At 36.9% G+C, this 13855-nt stretch overlaps 1 protein-coding gene across 3 annotated transcripts in view; it reads left to right on the forward strand.

Annotated features, from left to right (window-relative positions):
* TMEM117 (transmembrane protein 117) overlaps positions 1-13855 on the forward strand; it is a 192278-nt gene that overhangs the window by 127618 nt on the left and 50805 nt on the right. The gene's annotated exons all lie outside the window — the stretch shown is intronic.

Genomic DNA, 13855 nt, shown 5'->3' on the forward strand with positions numbered 1-13855 from the left:
CTCAGATGATTAAGAAAAATATTTAAAATAAATGCAAAAAGTTGTGAGGGTTAAGAGTTTATTTCACCTCAAATGTAGCCTCTTCCAGATAAATTCCAGACAAATATAGCTATTAAAACAGAACACAAATTATGTGAGGAAAAATGGAAGATGGAATATATATTCAAAGAAGCAGTCTGAAGACCTTATAGCTGAAGATTTAAGAAATAGCAAAGATTTTTTCAATTCTATCAGAACCAGAAAAACTCATGAAAATATCATCAGACCTGCTGTTTTTAAAATAAAAGATTTCAAAAGAACTCTTACAGAGAAGTTGAACGATTTATTTGTATGGAGTTTCCTACAGAAAATGCAATGAAGTATCTTGCACTTTAAAACGAGCTCTTATATTAAATTTAGGCAATAATGGAAATAATAAGAGAAATTTGAAAAGAAAGTGGAATCAGATGGCTGATTGGTTACACACAAAGCTTACAAGGAACTGAAGGGGTTGAGCTGATGCAAGTCCCATTAGCACTTAATTGCCTATTGAAAAATTGAATATTAAAATTTGGAAATTTTTTGGTTTTTCTGCCTTTTTTCCCCAGCAAACTAGTATTATCCTACTGGCCTGTAAGTCTGAGTTCATTTTTAGATAAATTGATTGAATATATTATTTATTATATCTTATATTATAGATTATACATTATATATCATTATATATCAATAATGGAATTATGAGAAAAGCTTTAGATTAATTTCTGCTACAGATTGTGGGGAATCTTTGCTGAAAGAAAACATTCTCTGATCTGTTAGAACTCTTTGCACATGTCATCAAAGTAATGGATAAGAGAGAAATGCTTGATGTAATTTATTTGGACTTTGCCAAGGGTTTTGATAAAGTTCTTTACTGAATGCAGTTAAGAAAACTAGTAAGACTATGTGTGCTAACATTTAGAAATCATCTCAGCAATTTGCAGTGAAAGTTATGAATAAAATAATAATTTTCTGCTACATAGATAAGGCTGAGGAAGTACGTTATTTAATGTTTGAAGTGGTATTCATTATTTATATGCATCATAAATATTAGTGATGTGACAGAATTTAAAGACTAAGTTAATAATTTGAAAAATGCATGAAAGAAGGATCTTAGAAAACTAGGTGAAAAAAATAATGTGACTGAATACTTGAGTTATGGATAGGGGTGGGGGTATTCAAGCAGCTCCTTGTCATTGCTGCAGGATGTGCAGAGGAAGATTCTGTCTCAGCATGCAGGAATGGGCAAAAAGGTAAAGCAAATGTATCAAAAAAGTTCACAGGCAGGTGCCAAGTGGGCTACCAATGATTAGTGTCATCTGAGCAAAAAGCTCAGTCTAAAACACCATTGATTTTTCTTCACCCTTGTCTGAAGAATGGCTTTGTCTGAAAGACTGAAAAAGAGATTACTTAAGGTTCAAGAAAAAAACTTAATTACATGAGAAGACTTGAAAAATGGGAAAAAGGATTAAAAGCAAGGCGACATGATAGTTTTCAAATTTATATGCCAGACGGGAGACCAATAAAATGGTATTTAAATTACTTAAATATTATCACAAGCTATTTTCTTCCACTCTGAAATGTTAAAAATCTGTATTTTATTTCAGATAATATTCACATTAACAAATCCTACCAAAAGTTCAATGTAGAGATAAGTAAAAACAAAAGGGTTTTCATGTGAGAGTCTCATACTAAAGGGTATGCTCAAAACCTAAAGGGCGACATAAATGCTGTTATTTTTAGCTTTAGGCAGTGAAACAAAATAACGCTGGATGACAGTCTATATTCTGTAGACATTATTTATGTACTGCAAGTTAGACATCAGTAAAAGTAGGGGTTTTTTTTCCCCACTAGGTAGGAAAAATAAAGGAGTGGTAATGTTATGCATGGTAACATAGGGCGTTTGTATTTACTTTATTGTTGCTTAAGCAATGTGATGTGTATAGCCTCATTTCTGAAATGTCCTAAATGATGCATCCTCAACAGTGTGTCCTACACAGATACTGGTAGGTCAAAATCCGTTTATTCAGGACATTTTCTAGTAGCACACCTGTTTAGTAGAGCTAGTGCAATACTGTGCACTGTATTTTAATTATTCCTAGTATAGATATGTGATACACAGTCTAAAGTGGTTGATGAAATGAAAACCTTAGATACAAACTAGACTTTTTTTTCTGCTAGTCTTTTTTATTTTCAGGTTTACTTTGCAAAATTAGAAAACTTCTGTACATGTACCAAAGATAGATGGATTGTAAAGGTGGTGAAGGCACCATCCATTTATTTATCATAGTTAATTATGTCTCTGCTTTGTTTCTCATTTGAAAATATTTTTCAGCTCTCCAGTGCAACTAATTCACAAAGGTTTTGAGTTATCATATCATCTCATTTTCTAAAATAATTTTCTGGAAACATTGTCACCAACTGTTTGTTGGCTGCTCCTGAGGATTCTGGCTGACTTCTGAATTTCTTCACAATATAGTTCTTCCACAATCAGTTCATCTTGCTAAAGAATGATCAGTAGCTATTCGCCTTTGTGTAGTCCATCACTAAGGAGTACTTTGAAGTGCCTTCAACTTTTATTGAAGTCGAGATTTTTTTTTCATAAAAAAGTTATCCATTTTGGCAATTTCCAGCTCTGCTCATGGCTAATTCCATCATTCTGAGGCATCTTTGTATAACACTGTTCTATTAATAAGTGATACAATGCAAATACAGACTTTCTCATGTATTTAAGAAAGAATGTTGTCAAGAGGACTTTAGGTAGCAATGAAGCATTTTGAACCCTGATGGAATTACTAAGATGTGCAGACATGTTTGTGGCTCACAAATGAAAGGTACACACAAGGAGTTAAATATCTCCACCACCTGCAGTCAGATGAGTCTCTCTACAGACCACTGTCTCCAGTGCTCTGTCATCACCATCAGTATTGCAAAATTATAAGCGTGACTTGAAACAGACTGATTTTTTTGATATGTTGATAACTTGGCTGATTTAGGAGAGACAAACTATATATGACACAAGAGGACTGGCATTTGAAAGAAACAAAAAGAAAAGAAGTTCATTGAATAAAGTGAAATAAAGATCTTGGACAAGACTGATGACAAGTCAACAGCTGTAGCTAGTGGTAAGATAAATAAAGAAGACAATATAGAACCGTACTTGATGTTTTATATTAGATGAAGCAGGGGAAGAAGTGGAATTTGAGAAGACTGATTGTTTTGCAAATTATTTTTCTTTATTTTCCTGCAAACATTTAATGAGTCCAGCCTGCACTGATGTGCATACACATCTGCATACACATCTGCACAGGAGTGAGCTCTCCCCAGCAGTACAGACAGGTGATGTTGTTAGGGGCAGCCCACACAATGCCCCAGGATGTGCTCAGTCTGTGCAGTCATTGCCCGTGTTAACACACAGCTCTCTGCCTCCAAGGCCTGGGGTTACCTCCGCCTGCTTTGTGCCTGAAACTGCTGTCTCCTCCTTGCAGGGTCTCCTGCAGTGACCTGCAATATCCTGTGGAGAACTGAGCGTAGTAGTTGGAATAAAATCGTAAGGACATCTCTGGGCTGTGTGCACAGTTTGCTCAATAGAGGCAGGACCTGAATACTCTCTTTTGACAAACTGCTCCAATGTTAATTGTCCTCAAAATTTCCCTAATAGAGTATGGAGGATTTATAATGAGCAAGGTATAAAGAATGTGAACTTTTAGGCATAGAGGAAAAAAACAGAGCACAGTCAAAAAGAAATCAGTTTATGGGAACAGAGGAAAAGAGCTGCTGAGGTCTGTGTAACCAGGTAACAGAAAATTGATATTCAAAGGTAGCTTATCAAAATGGGGGATTGTAGAGATAATGGTGGATTGTGCAGCTGAATCTTGATTGCAGACAGGGTGACAGAACAATATATACAAGCTGAAGCTTTGATTATGCAAGTTCCAGGCTGGAATCCATTTCTGTGGTGTCCCTGGCTAGACATTCATTGTATGTGTACACAATGATCAGTCTTTATTGGTGAAATAAAGACAATTGTTCTTTGACACGAGATTCTTGTCTGAAATAATGCAAAACAGATACCAACATGGAAAAGAAATAAAGCAATACAGATAACTGTCAATTTTTGATTCTCCATGTTTCCTGTTTGACTTCACAAGCACAATAGTCTTCTATTAGTATGCATTTTCATAAGCTCCCGCTGGCTCTCTTTAATACAAAATACAACTACACATGCTCAGAAATGTGTGCTAGAAATCACAGTATTTTAATTTAGCAAATCAACCTAGTAATATGGGTTTAGAAGTTTTATTCAAAATAATTATGCAGAATTGCTCTACAGAGTTCTAATTTATATACATATGTTTATACTGGATTGTGTCAAACATAGCTTAGGTTAGTATTCTTATCTGGAAATCAGTTTGTACCCTGGAAGTGGAGAAAGCTTTCTTATGAGATAGATAGCCACATCTCCTACAAAGAAATAAAAGCTGTTTCTACAAGGTATTTTATATTATGCAGCTATTTGAACGTTTGGTTTGATAAATTATATTTCCATATTCTATGTTTTCACAATCAAGATGATAAGTATATGCTGGAAAATTACATTCTTTTCGCATGTATGAATGTTTAAAAGACGGCTTCTGAAAACATTAATTCTTCTCACTCTAGGCTGCATTGAGAAAAACTAACTACACATTATACCTTGGTCAATTTAAGTTGTGTACTAACTGAAACCAAACAAACCTTTCATTAAGTTTGAGTAAAAGTTTGAGTAAAATAAAACTGCATGAAAATGACCTATTTATTTCTATCATAGGTGTGGATTTAGATACACATACAGTATTCTCTCCCTGGTTTGAGGATTTTTAAGTTTATCTATTAATTCTTTCATATTTAAGTAATTTATCTTGGGATAAGGTACTGACTACTGAACAGAAACCTGCAATCATCTAAAAGGTAAGGCAGATTTCCTGGTAAATAGCATAAATAATATAAAGGAACATACAAATATTTTCCAATATTATTGCTCACTGTAAATCTTACACTATAATCCAAGTGAATAATATCAGTTTGGATAAGCAAGACAATACATAAGTTTCTTATGATTTTCTTTTTGTCTCAATACAAAATATTCACTAAGGTCCTCCATAGATGATTTATATTGAGCAATCTGACTATTAATCTGGCATTGTTAAATATATTCTTTCAGGATAAAACTGTCCATGAATAGGAATTGTTACATTTAGTCTGTCCATCAAGACGTATGATTATAATTTTTCAAGAAATGACTAAAATATTTTTGTGAGCATTTATTTGATTTCTGGGTATTATTGGTAAGCTATGCTGTGAATGATGATTTGTTAACATGAAAACATGTTGAAAATAATTAATCACAATACAGAGTGCTGAACTTCCTTTCATGTAAATGAGAGTTGTTTAAGGTTTCTGCCTATTTTTAGTTTTTATTACGTATTATTTTGAATATTTGAAAACATGAAATAAATACAAAAATACTGTGTTATCAAAAGTATTTGCAGGAAAGTTTTTTTTCAAATCTATGTTTGGTCCTGTACAAATTCTCTGATTCACGTCCCGAGGAAAACTTTCCCCCTTGGATAAAAATGTGCTTTTACAGTTCTAGTATGGGAAAGTAAAGGTGGTCAAAACTCACCAGACTGGTTGAAGCTTGGCAACCACATGAGTCAGATACATTTTTGGACCTTGTTCTCAGATGCCCCCCATCCTCAGTGCATGAAAACTATGGTGTCAGCAATGCAGGGTTCTCCCACCAATCCGCTCTCCTCAGTGGCACTGCTTTCAGCTGGAAGTGCTCCTCAGTCCCCAGCAGGACATGTCTGCCCTTCTCCTTCCCTTCTCCCTTCCTCCCTCACAGCAACAGCCCCAAGAGCTGCAGTGTTTGCAGAGGCAAAAAGGAAAGGGTAAGGATGATCTGGGACCCTAGGTCAGCTATGGGGAGGGTGGCTTCCGACATTGTATTTGTTGTTCTAACATTGTGATTTGTCTCAACCTTTCCCTGGCTTTTCTGGGAGCATCTTAGGGACTGCAATCACTCCACAGGCCTCCCATGTGGCCACATGGAGCGTGTTCTGCATAGACTACTAATGCACTGAATGAGGGGTGGATGCTTTGCATGACATTATTTATATATGAGCAGAGAAAAGGTATGCATATGGGAGGGCATGCAGGTGGAAGTCTCCCATCTGTCTCAACTATCAAGGAAGAAATCTGTAGTTTGCCTGTGCCAGTTTCTGTTTGGAAAGGCTGTGTCATGCATTTTCCCACACCCTAGTTGTGATGGAAATAATAGTGAGACAAATCACTCTTCATCTCACTTTTCTTCTCAAGGCAAAGCATTTGAGAGAGATATAACTAAGTTTAGGGAGCTCTGAGATTCAAAAAATACTTTAAAACCAAAGCAACAAACTAAAATTGCGAGATCACTTTAGCTTGAAGATTAAGTTCTTTATTTGTCTCATTCAAGTTACATAAAGTGGTCTCATCTTATTTTTTCTGATGGAGACTTCTACAAATCAAACAAAAACCATATATTGCTTCTTATTAGTATTTGCATGAATAAGAGAAGGGTTGGCAGAGGAGGAGAATGAGTAGTGTGGCAGCTTTCCTCTCACATGAAGTAGAACACACGTGCTCATCTAAATCCACACACGCAACCACACACTTGAGAGGGCAGCAGAGGGGAGTAAGGGAGCTCCTAATAGTCCTGCACTCACACCACCCCCTGCTAAGTTCTAGCGTGGAAACATTTAATGGGGTTTTAAAAAATATTCGTAGACCAATCTGGCTGAAAGATAATTATACTGAAGAGAGAAAAGCATCATCCATTAGCTACAATGGGATTTTTGACTGAGGCCACAGATGAAAATTTCACCTTTAATTTGGATTTAAATTCTCTGAACCACTGTAGTACATATGTATTTTATACCATATGTTTTCAGCTCCTCAGTCTGTTCAAGCTTCTTGAGTTATATTTGGTAGATACTTGCAATTCAGCAGTTGATAGCCTGTTAGAAAAAAACCCCATTTTTATTCCTATATAATTCCTAGATTCCTAAGTATAGCCTTCGTAATTGAATGGATATAGCAATCCATGTTCAGCACTTTCTAAAAGTACATACTATTCCCTCTCTATTACTGAGAAAGAGGTATATCATGAACAATTACTAAAAATATTTCATCCAAAGTATAGCTTTAATAAAACTTCTTAAAGTGCAGTGTCTTCAATGTTTCAGTAATAACAGTACTCCCAAATGGCAATACTTGCACAAAATCACACTCTATGCCAAAAACTGAAAAGCTCTAATTCTTAGATTAAAATTTTCCTTGGGACGTGCCAAAAAATTATTTTCTCTGAATGGGCAGCTGCAGTTCTCAATTCACCCACAGTTGGAACAAGTCCTTTTTTAGCACCTTCTCTCAACTTCTGCAGAATTCTTGTTGAACAGAAGACACCTCTTCCCCCACTCAGGCACTGGAAGATTTTCCATAAGAGCAGAATTAGTGATGTGATTGTTGTTATATCATTGCCCTCTTTCTGCTTGAGTGCTTTACCTTTCTTCCTTTGTTACTAGCTAGCCTAGGCCTCATACTAGGTCCACTCCAAAATCAGGATGAGTGTAGCTGTCACATAATAGACATTATGTGATCATATAGGCAGAAAAAAGTGCCAAAATATTAATAAATTATAATATAAAAATAAAAAGATATAGTCAGATAATCTATATAACCATCCCAATATAGAAGTTCTAAGTATTGCAATTATATCAGCACGCACGTTGTGGACTATTATTCTTACAACAGAAGGAAATCTTTCAGACTATCAGTGTAGACATTCAGTCTTGCATCTTTGCTTCAGTGTGTAGAAACGTGGCATAATCATAGCCCAAAACATGGTCAGTTCAACTGAAACTCATTTCTTTGGGAAAGCTGTAAAGAATCCATCACACCAAAGACTTGGTACATAGGGAAGCTGCAGCATCAGCCAGTGGTTTTGTGCAAGATGTGAACTTTGAAAGCCCACAAAGTTCAATGGAGATCAGAAAGTGAGTTTTTCAGCTGCTCATGCTCACAGCCAGAGTTCATAGGCTTTGTCATGGCTGGATTCCAAAACTCAATAGAGTTTTCTAAAATAAATGTGATGATTAGAGTAATGAAATTATTTGCCTTCCTGGAATGCTGAAGTATTTTTTTTAAATTGTATTTCTCCCTAATGGCATGTTTAAATTTGTGCCTTAGAATTTGCTGATGTACTTAGCTTAACTTCTGACTCATGTTTCTCATAGAATCCCAGAATGGCATAGGTTAAAAGAGAATTTAAAGATCATAAATTTTCTTTCCAACCCCTCTGCCAATGCCTTTCACTACACCAGGTTTCTCAAAGCCCCATTCAAACTGGCTTGGAACACTTCCAGGGACGGGGCATCTGCAATTGCTCTGGGCAACCTGTTCCAGTGCCTCACCACTCCTACAGGAAAGAATTTCTTCCCTATATGTAATCTAAACCTGTCCTCTTTCTGTGTAAAGCCATTCCTCCTTGTCCTATCACTACATGCCCTTGTGGAAAGTCCCTCTCTACCTCTCTTGTAGCACCCTTCAGGTTCTGGAAGGCTGCAGTAAGTCTCCCTGGAGCCTTCTCTTCCCTGTTTTGAGCAACCCAAACTCTTTCAGCCTGTCTTCGTAGGAGAGATGCTCCAGCTCTCTGATCACCTTTGTGTTCTTCCTTTGAACTCCCCCCAAGTCTGTGCCCTTCTTTTGGTGGCCCCAAAGTTGAATGCAGCACTGTAAGTGGGGTCTAACAAGAATGGAGCAGGGGGGCAGAATCCCCTCCCTGGCCCTGCTGCCCACACTGCTTTTGCTGAAGCTCAGGGCACGTTTGGCTTTCTGGGATGCAAGTGCCCATTGCCAGGTCACGTTGAGCTTCTTGTCCATCAACACCTGCAAGTCTTTTTCCCCAAGGCTCCTCTGCCAAGGGGAGAAATTAATCTAATCCATTCTCTGTCCATGCTGTACTTACGCTTGGGATTATGCTTGCACTTGCAGGACCTTGCACTTGCCCTTGTTGAATTCCAGGTAGATGATGCCAGTTGCTCTTTCCTTATCTGTCAATGCTGTAATGCCATCATAAAAGACCACTGAGACTGTCAGGCACCAATCTTCCCTTAATGAAGAAAAATTAGTCTTCCTGTGTTTGCTGTAAATACTGAGTATTTACACGTGATCGTGTTAAATGTTGTTTGGCTTTCAAATCCATCTGAAGAAGCAGTTCTGAAACTGATTTGTGCCCAGTGAAGGTCAGCTTAGAAATTAGGTTTTTAAGACCTGTGGATTTCATGTGTTACTGGATGCACTAACACAGTGAAACAGTGAATCCCATCATTAATGGGATTTTTTAAACAGTGGGAGCTGAAATCAGTCTCCCTGGGGACACCCTGGATGAGATTATTAATCTTCTGCAGTTTTCAGAAGGATATGGCAGTTGTCATCCAATGAGTGTCTGATTAAAAAAAATTTATTCCTCTTGACTTCCCCATAGCTCTTCATGATGTGACTTCTGCTGTGTTTTGGACATCAATTTTTCAAATACAATTAGTGAAACTCTCCACCATATCCACCTTTGGCTCTGTTTACAGCCACAGAGTAATAATGGTTCCACTGATATCACATCTTTAGATTCAATGTGCTGCACATGACTAGAATGTGGTTGTACATTCTAACTTGAGATGCTTTAAAAGAAAGAAAAAATAGCTTGGTGTATACAAATTCAGTTAGGCCTAAGAGAACAATGACAGTACTCTGTCTTTTGCAAAGACTGGACTTAAAGTTGGAGCAAGAAGTTATTATTTGAGTGCTGCCAGACTTCATCCTCTGTCCCATTCTGTCCTCACTCAGATTCTTATACCCCATGACCACTGTCAGAATGAACCCCTTTCAATACAAAATAAAACTTAATTAAAACTATTTTTAGGATGTGCTTAAACCAGTTATAAGTATGAATGTGTATAAGCTTATTTAGTCCATGTATAAAACCTCAGTTTAGATATAAGGAGCCTTTCTTTTGTTTCCTACTTGCTTTTCTACTTTGAAAAAATTGCTAGGGCTGTAAAATTAAATGCATCTGCTGACAGCTATCTTAATCAAGGCATTCAACTTCACGTCTTTTTTAGGCTTGGTACCATAATGAGAATATTGTGGCTGTATTTTTATTTCAGATAATTGCATGTTGTCTGTCTGCAATTGTGACTGTGGAAAAAGCAAGGCCTAAAACAAAGAGTAGATTAAATTTTCAGTGAAATCACAACAAAAGGCTGTTAACAAAAGGTGCCCTGCAGGGCTCTTGGTTTCGTAATGTATGTTTTGATACTTTAGCATCTTTCCTAGATTTTTCTTCTTTTAACACAAAAAAAATCATGTTAGCAGTTAAGCCCTTACAAAACCAGCTGCCATTTAAATTTCAGACCATGCATATTTGAGCATGCTTTGTCTAGCAGGAAGTCATCCTGATGAACATAGTGATTTTGTGATACTGACTAATCAAAGAGCTTCAGTAAACTGTGTAAATAACAATATTTTTAATACAGTACTTGACATTTTCCACCTTTTCAGATTCTTTATGTACTGAAATTATTGATCTCCTCCTTCAATCAAAACCACCCTGACTCCAGTGTACTGCTGTTTGCTTTGTATTACTGATTGTGTTGGTGCATTGGTCAGCACAGTGCTACTCCACATGCAGACAAAGAGTAAATCTTTCTGGATTTCAGTGGAAAGGGCATCAGCCCTTGTTTGTGATGGCCAAAGAGTAAAGCAAAGCCAGTGAAAACAATTGGAAAATTACTTATTCAGCCTTGAGAAAGGTTATATTTTTCAAAGCTTTGTTTCCTGCTTTTTGCTGTTGTACTCGTTTGCTGCTTCCCCATTTCTTTTTTACACATCCTACCAGATTCTGCTAATTCTGCTATAGAAAAATTTGAATTTGAGTTCATTTATTAAAGATTATCTTACAACTGAGAATGCAAAGGGCAAGGGCCAGGAAATTATCAAATTATTGCATTAAAATGAAGGAGGTTTTAATTTCAGTTTTGTGACTTGCTATGGCAGTTCTAATTAATTCAACGCTATGCTTAAAATAATAAAAAAAGGGAAGGTATTTCTTATTTTAAAAATCTTAGATACACCTCTGTCCCAGTTCTGAACAAACCTTTGAGACTGTGTGCCTTTGTTAGCTCTAGTGCAAGCTCCTTTTTCATACATGGTGCTTTTCATTTAGATGGGTTGGTTTGAATTTTTATTCAAAGCACCTCTTCTAGGAAGTCAGGCTGAGAGAGCTGGAGTTGTTCAGCCTGAAGATGAGAGATTTCCAGGAAGACCTTAGAGCAGCTTTGCAATGACTAAAGGGGCTGACAAGAAAGATGGAGAGGGACTTTTTACAAAGAGGCGTCAAGATGGTGTAAGGGGGAGTGGCTTTAAACAGAAAGAGGGTAGGTTTAGACCACATGTAAGGAAGAAGTTATTTCCTGTGACAGTGGTGGGGCACTGGAAGAGATTGTCCCCGAGTGCTTTTGGATGTCTCAGCCCTGGAAGTGTTCAAGGCCAGGCTGGACAGTGCCCTGAGCAGCCTGGTATAGTGAAAGGTGCTGGCAGGAGAGTTGGAAAGAGATAATTTTTAAATTCCCTTTCAACCCAAACCATTCTGATTCTGTGATCTCTACTATAAACTGAAACAATAATTTTATAACTTTTAGAAAATGAAATTTGTACAAACAAACACCTGTGACCATGTTGGAAAACGAATTGCTATTATAAATGCTCTTATGCAGAACCTCGATTGTGCCAGCCTTGCACAGCCCGGGAGAAGTGAACTCTGCCCCAGGGTGGTTACTGTCTGGAATTCTAATTTTAAAAAGAAACATGGCACAGAAATGTGCTCCATCCCTTGTCTATAAGCATATATTTTCCACTCAAAGAAGTGGTGTGCCAGTAAAAAAATGGACCTCAACACATGCTCAGCTTCAGTTATTTGCATACTTTGACCTGATGTCTTCTATTGAAATATTCAAGGCCAATTAGCATAGCAAGGGAAGCATAGGTCTTGGGAAGGAAATAAAGTGATGCATGTTTTCAATGACAGTAAACAAGCTGGAAATATCTTATTTGACTTTTAAATTATATACTGAGTTGAAAGAGATGGAATTTAAGTGGGAAACAATCAGTTTTAAATTCAATAAATTATATCTGGAAGGTCTGGAGGAAGACGGCACTGGCGATGTAATTTTTAATGCATTAGTTGTCAGGATGAAACTTCTCTCAAAGACCAGTCCAGATTTCTTGTCTAAGCTTCTCTCCAATATTCTGTCACATGAAGTCTAACATACTCATGTTTGTAAACATTATGAATTAAGTATAACATGAATATTAGTGTTCCTCAAGTATTCTTTCAGTGTCTAATACAAGCTTGACCCAGCTGCATGAGCATATCTCTATTATAAGGCATTTTTTCTTTCAAAATATGGTACAACAGATTTTAATGTCTTAAATACTAAGGATTTAAGACAGTCTGTAGCTTTCAGGTTGACCATAGAATTATTTAGATTAGAAAGGACCTTTAAGTCCAACTGTTAACCCAGCACTACCATGGTCACCAGTAAAACTTGTCCCTAAGTGCCACATCTACATGTCTTTTAAATAGCTCCAAGCAGCTGGCTCCAATGCTTGACAGCCCTTTCAGTGAGGAAGTTTATCCTAATAGCCAATCAAAACCTCTCCTGGCACCAACTGATGTTCTTTCATCTTCTGTCACTTGTTGCTTGTTACAAAAGACTGACCTCACTTGTCCTCAGCCTCCTGTCAGGCAGTTGTAGAGAGCAGCAAGGTCTCCCCGGAGCCTCCTTTTCTCCAGGCTAAACAACCACAGCTCCCTCAGCCATTCCATATGCTTGTGATATGGATTTGTGCTCCAGACCCATCATAGGTTTCATTGTCCTTTGAATATGCATGCCCCAGTACCTCAAGGTTAATCTAGAATCAGGGCAATGCTTGTGGAGATCTTAAGGATTGTTTCCTCAGAGTGGCTTACTCCAAATTTTGGCTGATATACTGTAATTATACTTACCTTAAATAATTTGAACAGGAAAAGTTTTGGTTCATAGTATAATAATTTGTAGTGTACAATATTATCTTAATTTTAATTAAGATGTTTTAAAAACATTTGACTTTTCCTCTTGTGTGCACCTGAACTGATAAAATGATCTGAACTCCTAAAGTTTTATTTTTATGGATGTAAAAAATTTATACTTTCTCCCAAGGAAAATTAATTTACAAGGTGCAAGCACAGACAAAAGCATCTGGTATGTGATAATTGTATTTCAAAGAATGATTGCTTTATGTTTCAGAAAGGTGGGACTTAGGATTAAGCTTCTGTTTAAAGTGTTGTTTAGCAAAGTTTGTCAACCTATTGTATGATTTCCATCTCTTCTTACCTGAAACATTTCTGTGAAACCACATACTGATGTCTTCAGTTAGGAGTACCACTTTCTTCTTGTGTCACAAGATCTTCCAGTGACACAATATATGTTGGCTGGTTTCAAAAAGCATACACTCTTTTAATCTATACACAACCTCAATTAGCGTTCAGGTCAGTAAGTGGGAACACATTTACAGAATCAATCATTTTGGGTTAAGGAGTACACATACTGCAAGTGTACTAATGGAATGGAAATAATGCCTGGAACATCTCCACAACAGTCACAGTCTCAATGGAGCAATTAAATATGTATGAAGAATGTTTGCAGTGAAGTTCAAACACATCAGC

Source organism: Sturnus vulgaris, chromosome 5 (assembly GCF_052056855.1).
Source record: "Sturnus vulgaris isolate bStuVul1 chromosome 5, bStuVul1.hap1, whole genome shotgun sequence".
Lineage (NCBI taxonomy): Eukaryota > Metazoa > Chordata > Aves > Passeriformes > Sturnidae > Sturnus > Sturnus vulgaris.